General features: G+C 57.4%; 1 protein-coding gene and 1 long non-coding RNA gene across 3 annotated transcripts in view; one reads left to right on the forward strand and one right to left on the reverse strand.

The window, feature by feature from the left end:
• Positions 1-4601: 4601 nt before the first annotated feature.
• Positions 4602-9622, reverse strand: LOC309859670. The gene is made up of 4 exons (XR_014308790.1): positions 9319-9622; positions 7296-7456; positions 5430-6501; positions 4602-4712 (listed from the first exon to the last, which is right to left on the reverse strand). It is a non-coding gene; the product is annotated as an uncharacterized lncRNA (long non-coding RNA).
• SLC45A4 (solute carrier family 45 member 4) overlaps positions 8610-17986 on the forward strand; it is a 71370-nt gene continuing 61993 nt past the window's right edge. The window contains exon 1 of one of the 2 annotated variants that reach the window (XM_082720681.1): positions 8610-8744. The gene's annotated coding sequence lies outside the window, so the exon portion shown is untranslated. The remainder of the gene's footprint in view (positions 8745-17986) is intronic. The other variant, XM_082720680.1, reaches the window with a different exon arrangement.

Consider the following 17986-nt stretch of genomic DNA (forward strand, 5'->3'; position numbering starts at 1 on the left):
ACGCTTTCCTGGGCTTCTCACCAGAACCCGGCAGTGAGGTCCTAGCACCCCATTTCAAAGGTGGGAAAACTGAGGCTTAAGGAGGCTTAGACACGCTGTCACGGCTAGTAATGGCTCTGCTCCCTCTCAGAGAGACCCAGGCAGCCCGCAAACAATCCGTACAACTTGCTGAATGAGCGGCCACGTGAATGCACGCATGGGGCTATGAACGGACAGGAGCGGAGCAGAACCAGGGAGCTGCCCGTGTGAGTGTCGAGAGGGTGTGCTATTCTCTGCATGGCCTGGGGAAGGGGCCACCTCCTCTAATGCGCCCGACCCCTGCACCCCAGAAAAGGGGCATCTGCAGGGCCAGGACCTTGGCCCGCAGCTCCTACCTTCCCTCACTCACTGCTCCTTCCTGCATTGTGTCCGGTGTGGGTGTGCACGGGGCTCAGCCCGGGGAACCCGTGCCCCAGAGGCCATCCTGTGTGGCTGAGAGGGTTGCAGGATTAGAGGCTGGGGCCAGCGCAAGGGCCCAGCAGGCAGGCCCGGGGGGAGCTGTGGGGGCCCCTCTGTGTTTCGGGGGTGAAGGACAGAGGGGCAATGTCCAGCCCCCGGGGGGAGACCGGCCTGGCTTCCGGGATGGACATCGTTGGGGTTGTCCCCTCTCCTCCTTCAGGTTTCTCCAAGTCCCCTTTGCAAGTGATCTTGCCTGACACCCCCCCCCCACGGCTCCCCAACCCAGCACTTCTCCCCACTTCCTGCTCTGCACAGACTCCGTCACCACCTTACTTACCAGCTGACTTGCCGTCTGTCTGCCTCTCGCGAGGATGCAGCTTGCAGGAGAGGGGGCTGCATTCGTCTGTCTTCCCGGCATCTGTGACAGTGGCTGGCACGGAGCAGGTGCTCAGTCAAGGGTTCCTGAGTGAATAACCGAATGGAAACACAGGGCGGTTCTTGGCACCCAGGAAGTTATCAGTGTTAGCTCTTGGTGACTCTGCACGCCCATCAGAGCCCACATCCTCCCTTGCCTCTGGGGTCCCCATCTGCAAAATGGGGATGAAACCATCTGACCCCACAGGGTTCCTGTGGGAGTTCGGAGTTCTGAGCACCCCAGAGGCCCACTCTGCCCTTATTGACGTCAGCAGGTGGGGCCTGGGCCTCGGGCCATGGGTGGGGTGGCCCCACACATCACCTGCCTTCACTCTTCATTCTGAGAAGTTCTGCTAGACACCCCACCCTGCACCTGCCAGGGCAGCTGGCTCCCTGCCTCCCCTTCAGGTCACCCTGGTCATTCGGTTCCCAGCTGGGCTGCAGGGAGCCTGGCCCTCCCTCCCCCACCATCTGGGCACGTACCCTCACAACGCAGAGCAGATGCCCCCACTCATCCCCACTCTGACGGTCCAGGAGCTCCTCGCAAGCCCTCAACCTTGGACAGAGGGCACAAGGATGCAGAGCCAGACAGCCTGGGTTCAAATCCCGACTGGGCTACTTACCCGCTTCCTGCCACCTTCTGTCCCTGTGCCTCAGCTCCCTCTTCTAGCAGAAGTGCCCTCAAGTGCTGTGGGCGGGGCTTAGTCGGTGTGCAGTCCCTCTGGGAGCCTGTCCATCATGCCCCCAAGCATTTGAGTCAAGCCAGACCAGCATTAGCGCTGAACTCATGTGCCCATTTTGCAGATGAGGCAACCAAGGCACGGAGAAGGAAAGGGACTCATTGACAGACAGCTACATAATTTTTAGGCCCTTTTGAGGGAGGGGGCTGTGTGCAGCCTGCAAGGAAGGAGTGAAGCTGGGTCTTTAACCCAAGCAGGCTGATGCCCACCTGTGCCCAATCCGGGACTTCTAGGTCCCCTTTGAAGAAGGCCTGTTGGGGCGCCTGGGGTGGCTCAGTGGGTTAAGCCTCTGCCTTTTGCTCAGGTCATGATCCCAGGATCCTGGAATCCAGCCCCGCATCGGACTCTCCACTCAGAGGGGAGCCTGCTTCCCCCTCTCTCTCTGCCTGTCTCTCTGCCTGCTTGTGATCTCTCTCTCTCTGTCAAATAAATAAATAAAATAAAATAAAAAGAAGAAGAAAAAGGCCTGTTGGCACTGGTGCCCCTTTCTCCAGCAAGTGCAGGTCCCACAGGGACTTAGCCAGGAAGAAGCCCCGACCACCGGTTCTGCCTCAGGCCCAGGCCAAGAAGGGATCAAGAGACGGGTGTGCCAGCCATGGTGTCATGGTGTCTGTGTGTGTTTATTTTGTGCGCGCGCACGCACCTGTGCATGGCCCTGTGTGTGCCTGCTCTCAGGCTTTGTGAACTTCAGTAGTGTTCTGCCGTCCCCAAGTTCTCCGCCAACTCCTGCTGCATTTATTTACCCTACAGTTTGGTTGTAGAACATAAGACAACTACAGGAAAAGGCAGAGCACAGAAACTTCACCTGGACCTGCTCCCCAGACCCCAGGACGGGGCAGGGGAGGGGTTCTGCTTCCCTTTCAGCCCATCTCCTCCACAGGAGGCCTTCCTCTGCCCCCTCACTCCTCTGCTCCCGAGAAAGCCAGCCAGGACTTTTCTAGTACCTGCTGCTCAGAAAGCCCCCCCCCCTCCATTCTGGGTGAAAGCGGCCTCTCTCTCTCAGGGAAACCCTCCAGGTCTGCTCAGGCTGAGAAGGTAAGGGCTGTGCTGGGGGCCAGAGCTGGTGTCCCCTGTGTCGCAGGCACTCACGGAGTACAGCCTCCATTCCTGCGTGGGCTCTGTGCCTTTCCTCATGCTCGACACCACCGCCCTGTCCCCCAGTCCTCCAGGCACAGATGTCCTGTCCACCACACAGATAAGGAAAGGAAGGCTGGCGGGCGGTGGGGGGGGGGGCTCACCCAGGACACAGCAGCAGTAGAATGGCCTAGAAGCCTAAACCTCTTCCGAAGGTGCACTGTGGCCCCAGGTGACCATATGACCCTAGGTGGACATATGACCCTGGGAAGCCTATGACCAGAGAGCTACAGGACTCCTGGCAGTTGTATCATCCCAAGAAGTCCTGTGACTACAGGAAGACATATGACCCCAAGAAACCATATCACCTTGGAAAACTGTATGACCCCAGACAGGCATGTGACCGACCCCACGAAGCTATATGACTCCAAGTGGCTTATGGCCCTGGGAAGCTATATGACCTTGAGTGTCCATATGAACTCTGGCGGCTGTACGACCCGGACAGCTAGATGACCCGGAGTGACGATGTGTCCCCAGATAGCTTTATGATTCTGAGAAGCCATATGACCCCGGGGCACTTCCAAGCCCCAGGAAGCCTGTTGCTCTCTTGCCAATCCCAGCGCCTGGAGGTCCTGCCACAGCTTCGTCCCCCCGGAACTGAGGTTACTCTGAAGGTCACTCACTGCTCAGGAGGCCTGGGCAGTCATTGTTCTCTCAAGCCTCGAGTCCTATCGTGGGCAACGGGGGAGCCTGGCTTTGCTCTAAGACCTGGGACCCGTAGGGTGTGGGCCCACCTGCCCCACATCTCAGGAGGCCTGCACCCCACACTCTGCGAGGGCCCAGCCTCTCCATTGTGCCTTGGGGCTCACAGAGATTAGGCATTTCCCCCTGGGTCACACAGCAGGAAGTGGCTGGAGCTCCAGTTCTGCCCGGGGGCCTCTGCTCATCTCCATCACACCTAAACTCACTCCCTCTGCCTGCCCCCACCCCTTTCTCAAAGAAATAGATTTTAAAAAATGGAGAACGCGTTATTGCTTACAAATGAAGGACAGGGGTGCCTGGGGGGCTCAGTGGGTCAAGCCTCTGCCTTCGGTTCAGGTCATGATCCCAGGGTCCTGGGATCGCGCCCCACATCGGGCTCTCTGCTCAGCAGGGAGCCTGCTTCTCCTCTCTCTCTCTGCCTGCCTCTGCCTGCTTGTGATCTCTCTGTCAAATAAATAATCTTAAAAAACAAAAAACGAAAAACAAAAAAAAAGCAAAAAAAAAAAACCCAGAACATGTTATTGCTTAAAAATGGACAGTTTTGCAAATGATCATCCACTGAGGGCCACAGCCCTGGCTTGTAGCCCCTTCCCTCCGCGGGCCCCCCTGGGTTCACCCCCAGTGTACAGACTACAGCCTCTGCTGATGGCAAGGTTCCATCCAGGGCCTGTGACCAGCCCCATCCCCGCCCCAGAACCTGTTGGCTGATTGCCCCTCCACTTTCCCAACGCTGACCTGCCCCAAATCCTGCCCCTCCCTGGCCAGCACGCCCAACCTCTCTGCCTCCAGGCACCAGGGTCAGGGGCCTCATGCCTTCTGCAGGTGTCCTCGACCTGACCTGGTGGGATCACACGATGGGGATGACAGCTCTCGACCCACAGAGGCACGACACGGCAGGGGATACACGGGATGCTGGGTCTGCCTTCAGCAAGTGCCCAGTGAAGGTTGGTTCACGTGGTTTCCGGAGTCTGTGGACCCTTCAGTGCCTCTCTGTGGGTCCTCACTAAGAGATTCCTTTTCTCTTTCTTTCTCTCCCCTTTACCTGCAAACATGTCCACAGCCCCACTGTGGGCAGCCTCTGGGATGCAGCCACGAACCTGACCTGGTTACCAGCCCCTTGGACAGAGCTTGCAGAACATTCGAGAGACAGACATGCCCAGTTCCAGCTGGGAATGATCTGTGAAGGGGCAGAGGGAGTCAGAGCTCATGGAAGGGATCCACTCTCTCTGGTGAGGCAGGACATCGAGAGGGCTTCCTCAAGGAGGGGAAATTCCTGGACAGTCTCTGGAAATGGTCGAGGTTGCAGTTTTATTAGATCTTAGGCCCTGCAGATCCATGGACAAGAAGGACACAGCGCTGCTGCAAGGGGTCCCAGTTGAGGCGGGGAGAAGGCGAGGTTGCATGAGCAGTGATGAGACATTGTCAGACCCTCCCAGTCTCCCAGGACACAGCCCGGGGCTCGCGGGTCCCTCCAAGTGTCCCAGGGGGTCAATGTGCTTACAATGAGGATATAGGATGGGCTCCATAATTTGTTAGAAATTATGAAGGTTTTTTTTAAAGATTTTATTGATTTATTTGACAGAGATCACAAGTAGGCAGAGAGGCCGGCAGAGAGAGAGAGAGGAGGAAGCAGGCTCCCCGCTAAGTAGAGAGCCGGATGCGGGGCTCCATCCCAGGACCCTGGAATCATGACCCGAGCCGAGGCAGAGGCTTCAACCCGCCGAGCCACCCAGGCGCCCCTTATGAAGCTTTTTTTTTTAAAGATTTATTTATTTCAGAAAAAGAGACAGAAAGGGAGAGTGCTTGAGCCGGGGTGGGTGTGGGGAGTGAAGGGCAGAGGGAGAGAGGAAGCGACTCCGTACTGAGGGGAGCCCCGCTGGGGGTGGGGGTGCGGGTGTCCATCCCACAGATCACAGCCTGAGCCAAAACCAAGAGTTGGACACTTAACCAGTCAGCCCCCCCAGGCGCCCCAGAAATGATTAAGAATTTCAAGCTACTCACTGCAGAGCTGTCAACCAGGCATAGAGTGTTTCTGAGGTCGCACACCTGTGACAGGTAAGTGCCCAGGCACGTCCTGCTCTGGGGCCAGGTCTTTCTGACTCTGGGGCAACAGGCTTCTCATATGTCCAGCTCCCTCCTCACAGCACTGGGGGCCCTGTCATTTAAGGAGGGCCTGAGGGGGAGCTGTGTGAGTTTGTAGCCCCCCACCCCCAGGTGGTTGGACAGTGGGGTCACAAGCGACAGGCTCACCTTACCCTCTGTCTTAATCTGCTCAGGCTGCTGTAACAGGAATAAGGCAGACTGGGCAGCTCAAGCACCCAGTACTTATTTCTCACAGTTCTGGACACCAGGAAATCTGAGACCCGGACACCAACATGGCTGGGCTCTGGGGAGGGCCTCCTCCTACGGCCTTCCTTGGTGCAGGCATGCAAGAAGAGAAGAAAGGAGCTTTCTTGTGCCCTCTTCTTATGAGGGCACTCATCCATCGGTAGGACTCCACCCTACCAATCACCCCCAAAGAGCCCCCCAGTGTCATCCCGCTGGGGGTGGAGAGTCAACCTGACAAACACACATTCTGCAACCCCCTGCTTGCTGCGGGCAGCTGGACCAGGCCCCAGGGGGCTAGGCTGGAATGGAGGCAGGAAGTGCGGCCCCGCCCCTACTCCTGCTCTGAATGGACAGAGAGCAAGGTTACCTGGAGCACAGGCGCTTGGGCAGCTGCACCTGTTCTTGCACATGCGCAGTAACCTTGCTCTCTGTCCGTTCTCTGTGCCCAACTCCAGACCGTAGAAGTCAATTAATCTGACGTTTAAATTTTATTCACAAGAAACTTTACGCATACGCTTTTATGCGTGCGTTCATTTGTCTTTTCAGAAACACTGATGCGGGACCTACTATGAGCAGGTCCTATGCTGGGCTCCCCGGCTGCGGGCCTAGCAGGCATTCCTTTCTCAGAGGCGCTTCCCATTCTGCTACAGGATCCTCCAGGAGGGACAGCGGATCTTGCTGCCGGCTCCAGTACCCTGCATCTGGCTGAGTACGTGCCATATGGTAGGCGCTCAGTAGCTGGTTACTGAAAGGATGAAAATAGATTTTGATAAGTTGCAGCATTCGGAGTGTCGTGAATAATTAAAGTTATTAAGTCCTTACTCTGCTCCTTACTGTATCAAGTTTTTGAATAAAGCATTATTTAACCCCCATGACAGCTTGGGTGGTAGGTGTTATTAGAAGGCTCATTGACAGAGGAAGGCTCTGAAAGATTAAGAAAGGTGTCCAAGGGGGTGCCTGGGTGGCTCAGTGGGTTAAAGCCTCTGCCTTCGGCTCAGGTCATGATCCCAGGGTCCTGGGATCGAGCCCCGCATTGGGCTCTCTGCTCTGCAGGGAGCCTGCTTCCTCCTCTCTCTCTCTCTACCTGCCTCTCTGCCTACTTGTGATCTCTGTCTGTCAAACGGATAGATGAAATCTTTAAAAAAAAAAAAAAAAAGAAAAAGAAAGGTGCCCAAGGTTGCAGCATCTCTGGGATCACCTCTGCCTCCATCTTCTGGCCAGAGGAGCCAGAAACCCAACAGAGGAGGGAGACAGACAGTTGTGAGGAACCCACGATGAGCGGGGGGGGGGACCCCTTCAGGCTTTTTAGGTACTCGCCGCTGATGTTCTTATTAACCCTTCACTGAAGCATGACATACACGCCTGTGTAACCCAGATCAAGACATGGAAACTTACCAGCATCCCAAATACTCTCTTGGCTTCCCCCGTGTGGCTCTGGCATCCCTCCCTCTAATGCTAACCACTATCCTGACTTTTATATATACTTTACCACTTTATACCCACGGAACCCTATATGCTTTGAAGTCTGGCTTTTCTTACCCCCAAATCATGCGTGAGTCATCATGTTATGTGTGGCTGTGCACTGTTCGTAGCAGCGCTGTCATTCCACTGCACCGACCGGAGAATGCTGTCCGTGTATCTGTTCTACGGCTGAGGGGCATTTGGGTGCTTCCCATGTGTGGTTATTACAAACAGGGCTGCTGTGAAGACAAAGACGATCGCATAAGGTATTCGTCTAGGAGGGGACTGCGAGGTCGTAGGGTTTGCAGTGCAAGCCCTTGGAAAGGGACTTCCAGGGACTGCACCATTCTGCACCCCCAGGAGCCGCGGGAGTTCCAGTTGCTCCACGTCCACACCAACACTTGCTGCTGTCGGATTTTCCCATCCTAACTGCTCCGGAGGCCGCGCGGCGCACCCTTCCTTCCTAATGCCCTCCAGCGGCCCCACGAGAGGGGCTGAGGATCTCTGCTCTGCAGATGAGGACGCCCAGCTCTGCGAGGCGAAGCGGTTTGCTCACAGCCCCTTCCACCCCGGCGAGGGCACGCGGCTGTCTGACCTCAGCCCGTCAGGTCATCCCTTTCTCCGGCGGGCTGCCTCCCGCAACCTGGCGTCCCTGGGCTCCGGCGTGGGGAGGCGGCCCATCCTTGGGACCGCAGCCGGTCTGCCTGAGGGGTGCTACGGGACCGGGGTCCCGGGCTGGCATGGGTCCCGCCCAGCTACCCAGAGGGGGCGCAGAGGACTGGCGGATGGACCACGGCGACCAATGGGGCTCAAGGAGGGGAGACCCAGAGGCGAGGCGGGGAAGGCGTCCTCTGCAGCACCTGGGGGCGGAGCCCACCCTGCTCCGAGCGGCCGGGGCCGGGTTGGGGGGGTGGGGGGGAGGAGAACGCTCCTAGAGGGGATTGGCTGGTGGGGGCCCCGCTGCGTTCGGAGGGAATTGGGCAGGGGGAGGGCAGGGGGAGAGCAGGGGAGGGGCGGGGGCTCCAGCGCGCGGAAGCCGGGGCTGGGGGCACGCGGGACGCCCCTCCCCGGAGGAGGGAGGTGGGACGCAACGAGGGGCGGGGCCGGTCGGGGCGGGGCCTGGGGCGGCGGGGCGGGGAGACTCGGTGGGCGGGGCGCACGGAGGCCAATGGGCGCGCGCGAAGCCAGCCCCGCCCCGGCCTCCCGCGGCGGCTGCTGCATAGTCATGAGCGCAGGCCGGCGCTGCGTCAGCGGAAGCGGCGCGCGGCGGCTGTTTCCGACCCGATAAAGCGGCGTTGTCCCCGCGCGCCGGCCGCAGCCTCGCAGCGCCCCGTCCGCGCCCGCGTCGCTCGCTGACTGACCGCCCGGCCGGCCGGCCGAGAGCAGCCGCCGCCGGGCCCCGCCGCCGCCCTTGCCGCCGCCGCCGCCCCCCAGCGCCCGGGGCCCCGCGCCCCCGCCGCCTCCGCCCGGCCCGGCCCGGCCGCCCCGCCGCGCCGCCGCCCCCGCGGCCCCGGCCGGAGGAGACAGGTGAGCGGCCGCCTCGCCCGCCCGCCCCCCAGGCCCCGCACCTGGACGCCGGCACCTGCAGCTTCCCGCCTCCCCAGCCCACTCCGCGCGGCCCGGCCTCGAGCTCCTGGTCCCGCTCCCGGCCCGCCCGGGCATCTGGTCCCCAGGGAGGAGGCCACCACCCCACCCCCGCCCCGACTGCCCCCCCCACCCGGCCGGGGCGACTCCCGCCGGAACTCGCGCCCCAGCCTCGGCCTCCCTCCTCCTCTCCCCGGGCTGCACCTGCCCCTCGCCGCCCCCGCGCAGGAAGCCCGCGGGAGCATCCCGGGCCCGCTCCCCGCCGGGTGCACCTTCCCACGGATCCGGCCCCCTTCGGTCGCGCGGCGTCCCCCACCGCGTTTCCTCAGGTTTCTCTACCCAGAGCGGAATCTGGGGCCTCGCCCCCTTGGCTCCGACCCCGTCCTGCCTCCGCGGCCTGACATCTATCTCCCAACTTCGGAGAGTCCAGCCCTTGGCAGTCCCCTGCGCCTGCCTTCACCCCACCCCCTGCCCCTGCGCACACACGCGCCCCGCACGCCCATCCAGTGTCCCACACCTCGGGCTCCAAGCTGCCCCCTGGACTGTGCCCTTGTTTGTGTCTTAAGTGCTTGTCCTTCGGTCTGTCCCTTGGAAGACACCTTTATTTCCTGTGGCCTGGCTTGTCCCTGGAGGAGAGGGGCCAGTGCATCTCTGCAGCCGGTCCGGAGCCCCTGCCCTGCACATTTCTCTGCATCTCAGCACCGCTTCCCTTTTCCCGAGTAGCTCCTCCTCCTGGAGCTCTTGAATTTAACCCATTCCTCCCCAAGGTGTGTTGCTTCTGATTCGGTTATTGGGGAGCACTTTGCAGCTGAGGGCATTTCCAGGGGAGCTATATCAAAACGGGGGCAGGGAGGGTGGTTTGGGAAAAGCCCAGCCTCTTGGTTAGGTATCTAATGATTCTAGAAAGTGGTGGGGTGGGGGGAGGGGAAGGGGCACTTGATCTGGAAAGTGTGAGATTGTTGTTTTTCCAAGGGGGGCTCTGAAGGGTCAGACTGAGCCCCCCAGCCCCATTGGGTACCTCAGCTAACTCCAGCAAAAGGGGCCTTGGAGCTCGCGGGTGTTGGGGCATCTTAGCCCTAGGTCCTGGGAAGGGAGGGTTTGGAAGATGAGTGACTGAAGCAGTTGTGGTGGGGTCAAATGCTTGTCAGAATCAAAGCGTGTTTCTGCTGGGGAGACCCAGGTTGGATCTTGGCGGGGCTCTGTGTGTGTGTCCTGCATTTTCTTTCACTACGACCACCTCGCACCGCTCTCCAGCCCCGACAGACAGGTAGGGCACGGGGGGGGGGGGGCGCAGCGGTCTTCTCTGTTACTTTGTGTTTGGAAAAAAAAAGGGGAAGGGGATAAAAAGCTGGAGGGCTAGTGTATTGATTAAGTGTAATGAATGGTTGGCTATCAGAAACCATAATCCCTAATCTCCTTTTAAAAACGGGAGTAATTTCCTTGCCCTTTTGCTAGATTGGAATTAAGTATTAAAAGAGAGAGTTTATTTAAGGCTTGGGAGAGATTTTGCAGAATCTACCTGAAGTTGAGTAGTGGCAGCATTCGCAGCCCGCACCTCTGCAGGCCCCTAGGTGGAAAGACCCAGGCTTGATGAGGATCGCAAGTGCTCTCCAGTGAGAGGGTGGGGAAATAGATTGTCTGAAAAATCAGGAATATCAGTCCCAGGCAGGCTAATTGTTTTTATGTGCAGCAGCTGTAAAGGACGGAGGTGGACCTTTTGAGATGCATTTGAAATGCATATTAGGTCTTTAGTGGTTTTTTATTTTGTGTCCCAGGTGCCCCCCAGAGGAGGCTGCCCAGCCGCTCTGGGGCAGGGGCGGGGGCAGGGGTGGGGGTGGGAGCCGTGAGCGAGTGGCCTGCTTCCTTTGCTGTAAGGAGTGTTGCAGGTCGGTTGGTCCCTGTCGTGGAGGGGCTGGGGGGGGGGTGGCCAGCAGAGCAGGGATTGGACTGGGTGAGCTCCAAGGTGGCGTGCAGCTTTTAACATCCTGGGGCTGTGTCTGGTCTCCAACTTTGCTTATTGGAGAGGAGGGGAGCTGCGAAGAGGGGGGGGGGGGAGTCTGGGGAAGGGGCCCAGCTCTCTTGGAGCCAGGAGGTCCCGCCCTGCAGGTCTGCAGAGGGGGAGGGGCTGCGGCAATGGCAGCTCCCCCGTCCCCCAGGGAGGAAAGGAGTCCGAGAAGGTATTTTGGCCCGTGATTAGGTCGCTTGATGTTGGACTGGTTTTATCTGCATCGTCAGAGGCGTGGTGGGGAGCAGAGCTGAGTGGGGTCTGGGCGCTGCTGTTACTTCCCGACGGTGCTGCCTGTTTGTCCCTATCACTCGTCTGCACCCTGGGCTGTCTGCCTTCTTCCCTCTCCCACGAGCCCCCGGAGCCCAGCCCTGTGCAGCAGTTAGGGGTGGTTGGAGACGAGCAGCCTCACGGCTTGGCACGGAGTGAGGGTGGCTGGCTAGCGCCGTAGGTGGCCAACAACCCCAAATTGCCCGTACCCTCGTCGGGAACACCCCTGGCAGAGCCCTGTCTGTAATTTGTGGAGCTGGAATGCGCTAGAAGCCGTGTTCCCGGGGAGGCTGCCACTGCACAGTTGTTGCCTCTGGCTCCCCGGGTTGCTCGGTCACAGCACCGGTGGATGGAGGTGCACTCGGTGAAACCCCACCGAGAAGGGCTGCTTCCACTCCCCAGTCAGGAGCACGAGCGTTTCAGCTGTGCGGAGTGGAGATCTGACCAGAGGGAGAGAGCCTCCCAGCCCAGAGCAGCCACAGGGAAGGAGGGGGTGGGGGTCGGAGAGGACCCTGGAGCCAGAGCAGTCGCGTCAGCAGGGGGGCTCCTGGCCCAGGCCGGGCCATTGCACCTCCCCCACAGGCGCCCGGACAGGGCCCCTTGTTCACATTAGCGTAATTGCCCCACCAAAATCAATGAACAAGGATCTTTTTAAACATGGAACTTTCAAAATGTGCTTCGAGTGGCCCCCCCTTTTTTTTAATCAAAGGTATCAAATGTGAGGCCTTTGTGAAATAAGGCACTTGGGGCGAGCCAGGGAATTGTGGATCTTTTCATTGTGTGCAAAGGAAGCTTCCCGGCCCTAGATCAGGAGGAAGCTTGCCAAAAGTCCGACTTCACCAGTCTGCATGATAGATCTTTCGGACCAGCCCGCTGCCTGCGGGGGAGCAGTGGCATTGGAAACACTTCGTGGGGGCCTCATGCGTCTGCGAGCCTCCTTCAGGGCAAGTGACTTTTAGAGGAGACATTTTAAGAAGATTAAAACGTCCACAGACTTTCGAGGGCAGCATCGTAATCCACTTACTGTTTGCATGTCACGAATAGAGTCCTTTGAAGCTTGGCGCTCCTGCGGGGCCCCTCCACGGCTGCGGAGGGACAGGTGGTGTCCCCACCTTCACCGACGGGCAGGCGGAACAAGGGAGGCTGTGGGAAAGGACACCAAACCACGAAGTTGGGCGAGGAGGATTTGGAGATCCACATCCCTAATTCGGGGCTGCACAGGGTCAGTGGCAGACTCCGGAGAGGAGCCCCCCACGAGGGTGCACGTTTTCCTGGGAGGGGGAGTGCCCGCCACCGCAAGGTGGGATTCTGCCGTCGCAGGATGGGGTTTGCAGAGCGTTTCCCACTTACTGAGCCAGAGGCTACCTTGCCTCCCACCTCTGCTTGGCGGGCAGCCCAGGGGAGGGAAGCCCTGTTCAGACCCAGGTCGTTGCTGTTTTCATCCTCCCAAACCTGTGGAAGGATTTTGCTGGCGGAGAGGTGGACTGCATTCCTGAACCAGCGCCTGCGGGCTGCTTTTCTTTTGTTGCATGCAAAAAGGGCCTTCTGACCTGGGGTTCCGGGGTGTGGCTCCTCTCCACGGTTTTTGGTGGTTTGCCCAAGGATCTCTCCTGGGGCTCTGCCTCTGAATCCCGGAGCCGGTTGAATGAATCCATTGGCAACCCACATGCTCCCCGTCGTGAAGACAGCCAAGTCATGAGTGCGAAATCCATAGCAGACCCTTGTGGCAGATGACAGAGGGGAACTGTGGGACAATGGCTGGGCGCTGTGCTCCAGATGGGGCGGTCAGTGTATTTCGCAGGCAAAGCTTATCTCGCAATTGGAGCGATCAGATGGACTCTGTAAGGCCAGGAAACAAATCCGCTTCTCACTGCCAACATTGTAGTCATCGTTGTAGGAGCATCTATTTACCCAAAAGTATGATTTTGGGGTTTGAAATGGGAAGGAAATATTTTCCCACCAGTTATTTTGAGGGGCGAGGAGTTTTGCCTTCCCTTCCCCAGAGCTGAGCTTGTCAACCCAGAGTTCACTGGACCTAACAGGGTGGGGGGAGCTGGTTCTTCAGTTGGTGGCTGGTTAGATTATGGGTCTTGCGGAGTTCTATTTGCCTCTCTGCGGAGGCTTTCAGACGTTTTTGCTTATATAACTTCATATAACTTTGAAGACCTCAGGTGCGTTTCTAGGTGGACGTTGAGCTTTTGGCTAATTTTAGAGAATTAGATGTAATGTCTAGTGTAGTGTGTCTGTGGACGCTGAAACTCACAATTAGAATGCCCTTGAAATGATCCAAGGCTAAGTATGTTACTGACTGGATAACCACTACCCCCCCCCAACCCCCCCCCCCCCGCCCCAGACTATTGATGGTTGTAACATGTGCATCTTTTTTCTTCTTGAACTTGGAGGTTTGCTGTTTTCAGCTTTTTTCCACATCAGAGTCTTTCATTGATCTCCTTCCCACTTGTGACACAAGTGTATGTAAATTGGAGTTTAAACTATTTCTGTGATCATAAGGCTGTGTTCGCGCCATCCAGAAGTATCTTTTGTCATTGTAATTACCAATACGAAATTGATCACAGAAGCACAAGTGCCTCATTGATCTTCATAATTACTAAATGCACACAATAGAAATACATTGGAAGGGCATGTTGTAAAGAGCTGAGTGGTGGTCCCATTAAAGGAATTAGGGATTTGCCCTTGGTGCCTAGGCAACCCTTGTTGCTGGAACATTCGCTGAGAGGCTTCCCGCTTGCTGATGGGGCAGGAAGGGAGAGTGAAGGCCGGGGCTTCCCCCACTGGCCAGAGCTCAGGCAGTCTAGTCTGGGACTATGAGGTCTGTAAATTCCAGTCTCTCAAAGGCGTCCCTCCCGAAAACCCCAGAAGTGCTTCTGCTGTGCGGTGTTACTGTGCTCCGTGGGGGGAGGGGTAAAGAGCATTTGCCACTTCGTTAACCGATGACAGTGAGTGCTGACCCATGTGTACTTTAATATTTAATTGCGTCTTTTCTAGATTTACGTGTTAAAGGGCAGAGAGGATGGTAGATCTCGTAAACATGTATGCTTTAGTGAAGGGGCAATGCATTTTTATTGGGTTGGGTTAAAATTTAAGCTTATGGGATTGTGCCTTGAGTTACACTTTAATTTTCCAGAAAGATTTGTTAAAAGCAGACAGGACTGCTTAGCTGGGTGTTGGATTCCAAAGAGGTTTTTGTCTTGCAGGAATCCAGTGTGCCTGCTGTGCAGAGGAGGAGGAGAAGGGTGTGTTGTTGGCTGTCCCTCTGGGGTACTGGCTCTTGGGGTGGGTGAGAGGCCTGGGGGGCTGCAGAGGAGCTTGACTGCTTGGGATTTGCAGAGGTGGGGCTCTCTCCCTGGGAATCCTGGATGCACCGAGAGCTTCCTCAGACTGTTGGAAAGTGCTGGGCTGGCTGGTCCTCTCTCAGGCATGCTAGAGATGCTCTCAGAGCACACGCGGTTACTGTTGCTTACCCAGAAAAAGAAAGTGCCTCAGGTTGAGAACTGTTGAACTTTGTATTACAGGATGGTTTTATGACCTCCAGGTAGCCTCCAAATAACAAGGGGTCTCTGGCTTCACCCAGCTTTGTGGGGAAAGAAAGCAAGCAAGCCGCCCGCCTGGCTCCTGGGATTTTGGTAATGTGTGCCGGCTTGAAGTTTTATCTGTCTTCTGTGCTCAGGGCTGGCTGTTAAGAATCCACTTAAGAATGCTTCCCCACGAATTTGGATTTGTAAATATTTGGGAACAAGTCAGGTCCTCAGATTGCGAGGCAGTGTCTTTGTTCCCAGGGTTAAGTGAAGATAGGAAGGAGCTAGTTCCAGGATCGTGTTCTAGGAGCCCTGTGGCTTCCTCTAAGCCGTGTGGAAAGGTGCTGGGTGAGGCAGCACGGCCGGGACCCAGCCTAGTAGGGAACGGTGTGGGACAGCTCTGGCGCAGACCCTCCATTGATCTGTATTTTTTATCTTATTTTTTTTAAAGATTTTATTTAGTGTGAGAACGTGTGAAAGCGAGAGAGGTCATAGAGCTCTAGAGAGGGAGAAGTAGACTTGCTGCTGAGCCGAGGGCCCTATTGCGGGGCTCGATCCTGACCTGGGATCCTGACCCGAGCAGGAGGCAGTCACTTAACCGACTAAGCCACCGAGGCCTCCCTGCACCCCTTCCCACTGAAATCAAGGTTTCAGGCTTGTAAAACAAAGGCTAAGAGGCTTGGGCTGCTGAAGGTGAACAGGGGTACCCAGGTGACCCTGCACAGAGGGGTTCAGTTCTAGAAACCTGCTGTCCCCTGGAGCCTGACACCGATGCCCGCCTACCGCCAGCCAGTCCTGCTGCGCGGAGCCGGAGTCCCGGGGTGACTGTTGGTGGTTCTGCAGGAGCAGCTTAGGTCAGGCCTGCACACCACCACCCTCTGCTGGATGCAGCCAGAGCTTCCGGAGGGCTGAGGCAGCCTCTCTGTCCTTCGCGGTCCCGTGTGCAGGAGCTCCGGTTCCGTGCTGGGGATGGTTGATAGAGCTGAGGCCAGCTTGCTCTTTGCTTTGCCAGCACGGGCCCGGTGAGCCTAGCGGGACAGGGAAGCCGGAGGGGAAAGCTAAGGGCTGTTTCAAACGTGTCTAACTCATCCCTGAATTATTCAGACAGCTAAAGTGCTTTTAATTCTTGAGAGGGAGGGGCCCTGGGCCTTTTATTCTACAGCAGAAACATCCTAGAGTCTGGCGTTGTTTGGGGTGCAGGGGCCATTTCCATCCTTGGCTGGGCTGCCCCTGGCTTTGTGACCTTGGCCCAGAAGCAACCCGCTGCTCCGGGCTTCAGTTTCTGTGTTACAGTCTGGGAAGCATAATGAGTATTTGTTCCTGGTACTTAGCAGGCCCTGGGAAGTGATCTGGGAGGCCGGGTCCTCTGCTGACGGCTCAGCCTTATCCTCTGCAGAGCCCCACGGGGACGGTCTGTTACTACCTGCATTTTTACGGAGCGAGAGAGGAGGTGCAGAGAGGTAAAGCCGCTTGTACAAGGCCACACAGTAAGTGGCTGAGCCTGGGGGTGAGCCCTGGGACCCACACATGGGGCTCTGGGCCTGTAGGTCTCCTGTGGGACCCTGAGCCCCAGGGATGTGGCTCACCTTCCGCCACCCGCCCTCCGAAAAGCAGGGTTTGCAACGTGGAGTTTCCTGTTTTTGTGTTTGCTGCGGTGTGTATAGAACATGGGTAACTTCACAGAATGAAACTTTTTGTTAAAAGATTTTGTTTATTTTAAATTTTTTTTTAAAGATTTTATTTATTTATTTGAGAGAGAGACAGTGAGAGAGAGCATGAGCGAGGAGAAGGTCAGAGGGAGAAGCAGACTCCCTGTGGAGCTGGGAGCCCCATGCGGGACTTGATCCCGGAACCCCGGGATCTTGACCTGAGCCGAAGGCAGTCGTCCAACCAACTGAGCCACCCAGGCGTCCCTAGATTTTGTTTATTTGACAGAAAGAGAGATCACAAGTAGGCAGAGAGGCAGGCCGAGGGAGGGGGAGAAGCAGGCTCCCCGCTGAGCAGAGAGCCCTATGTGGGGCTCGATCCCAGGACCCTGAGACCATGACCTGAGCCGAAGGGAGAGGGTTTAACCCTCTGAGCCACCCAGGCGCCCACAAAATGAAACATTTAACGCGAATCAAATCCAAAATAAAATTGAGACCGTGTTTTCAAAGGAACTAGGCAGTTGAAGTGAGTGAGAAGAGACGGTGCTTTCGGGGCCATCCCAGAAGGCCTGGTGAGTGGAAGCTTCTGCGGGGGCCGCTTGTCAGTCCTTGGTTAAGTCTGCACCGTGCGGGCAGCCTGTGCAGAAGTGAGACGGTGTGTGTGCCGGGAAGAGTCCTGTGGACCCTGTCGGTTTGTGGCTGCCAAGGTCGTGTAGGTGTCTGAGGAAAGCCTGTGGTCAGTGGGAGAGGGGGAGCCACGGGGCGCAGGCTGTGGCTTCTGTCGGCTGCGGATACTGTTTTGGAAACGAGCTTACGATTTGAATGTGGATTTCCTCATGATCCCCTCAGAACCTTGTCCTCTGGCGGTTGATTTTTGCCCACAGAGCTGGGCCTCGGCTTGGAGCCCCTGGAGATGTGGCCTGGGAGCCCAGGCCCGCCTCCCCACAGCACGGTCTGCTCCCGGGCCAGATGGTGGGCTGTGAGGCTGGAGGCCTGGCCTCCCCGTGCCATGGTGACCCGGTCCCTTGTGGTGGGAGCCCAGGGGGCACTTGGCTTTACTTAATTCTTTATTTTTATTATTATTATTTTTTAGAGATTTTTATTTAATTTACTTGACGCCCGGAGCGAGATAGTAAGAGAGAACAAGTGGGGGGAGGGACAGGCAGAGGAAGCAGGCTTCCTGCTGAGCAAGGACACATCCCAGGACCCCGGGATTATGGCAGAGGCTTAGCTGAGCCCCCCAGGCGTCCCTGCACTTGTTTGAATAACCCAGTTAAGGGACGGGGATAGTCGCGACGTTCAGACTTTCTAGAACAGCACGTGGCTTGTATGGGGACTGTAAGGAAGAGTCTGGGCTTATGGAGGCCATCGCGGGGCAGAGCGTGTTTGCGCGAGTGTGTGGCAGGCTTGGGGGTACTGAGGACTAGTTCTGTTCATCAGCGTCACCGTGAGACCCCAGAGGCCCTGTGCTTGCGCTGTGCTGAGTCCCGGCATGCTGGGCCTCCCTGCCGGCCCCACGGCAGTCCCATGGGCGTTTTCGTCTTGGGTAGGCCCCTGCCAGCGTGGCCACGGGCCGGGCTCTGTGAATGCCACCTAGACTCTGTGTTCACTGCCGGGTTTTCCTGACCGTCCTGCATGGACGCGGTGATATCCCCATATTATAGATGAAAAAATGGACGCCCAGAGCTCTTATGGACCCTGCCTGGGATTCTCTCTCCTGATTGAATG

This window comes from Mustela nivalis, assembly GCF_964662115.1.
Source record: "Mustela nivalis genome assembly, chromosome: 2".
Taxonomy (NCBI): domain Eukaryota; kingdom Metazoa; phylum Chordata; class Mammalia; order Carnivora; family Mustelidae; genus Mustela; species Mustela nivalis.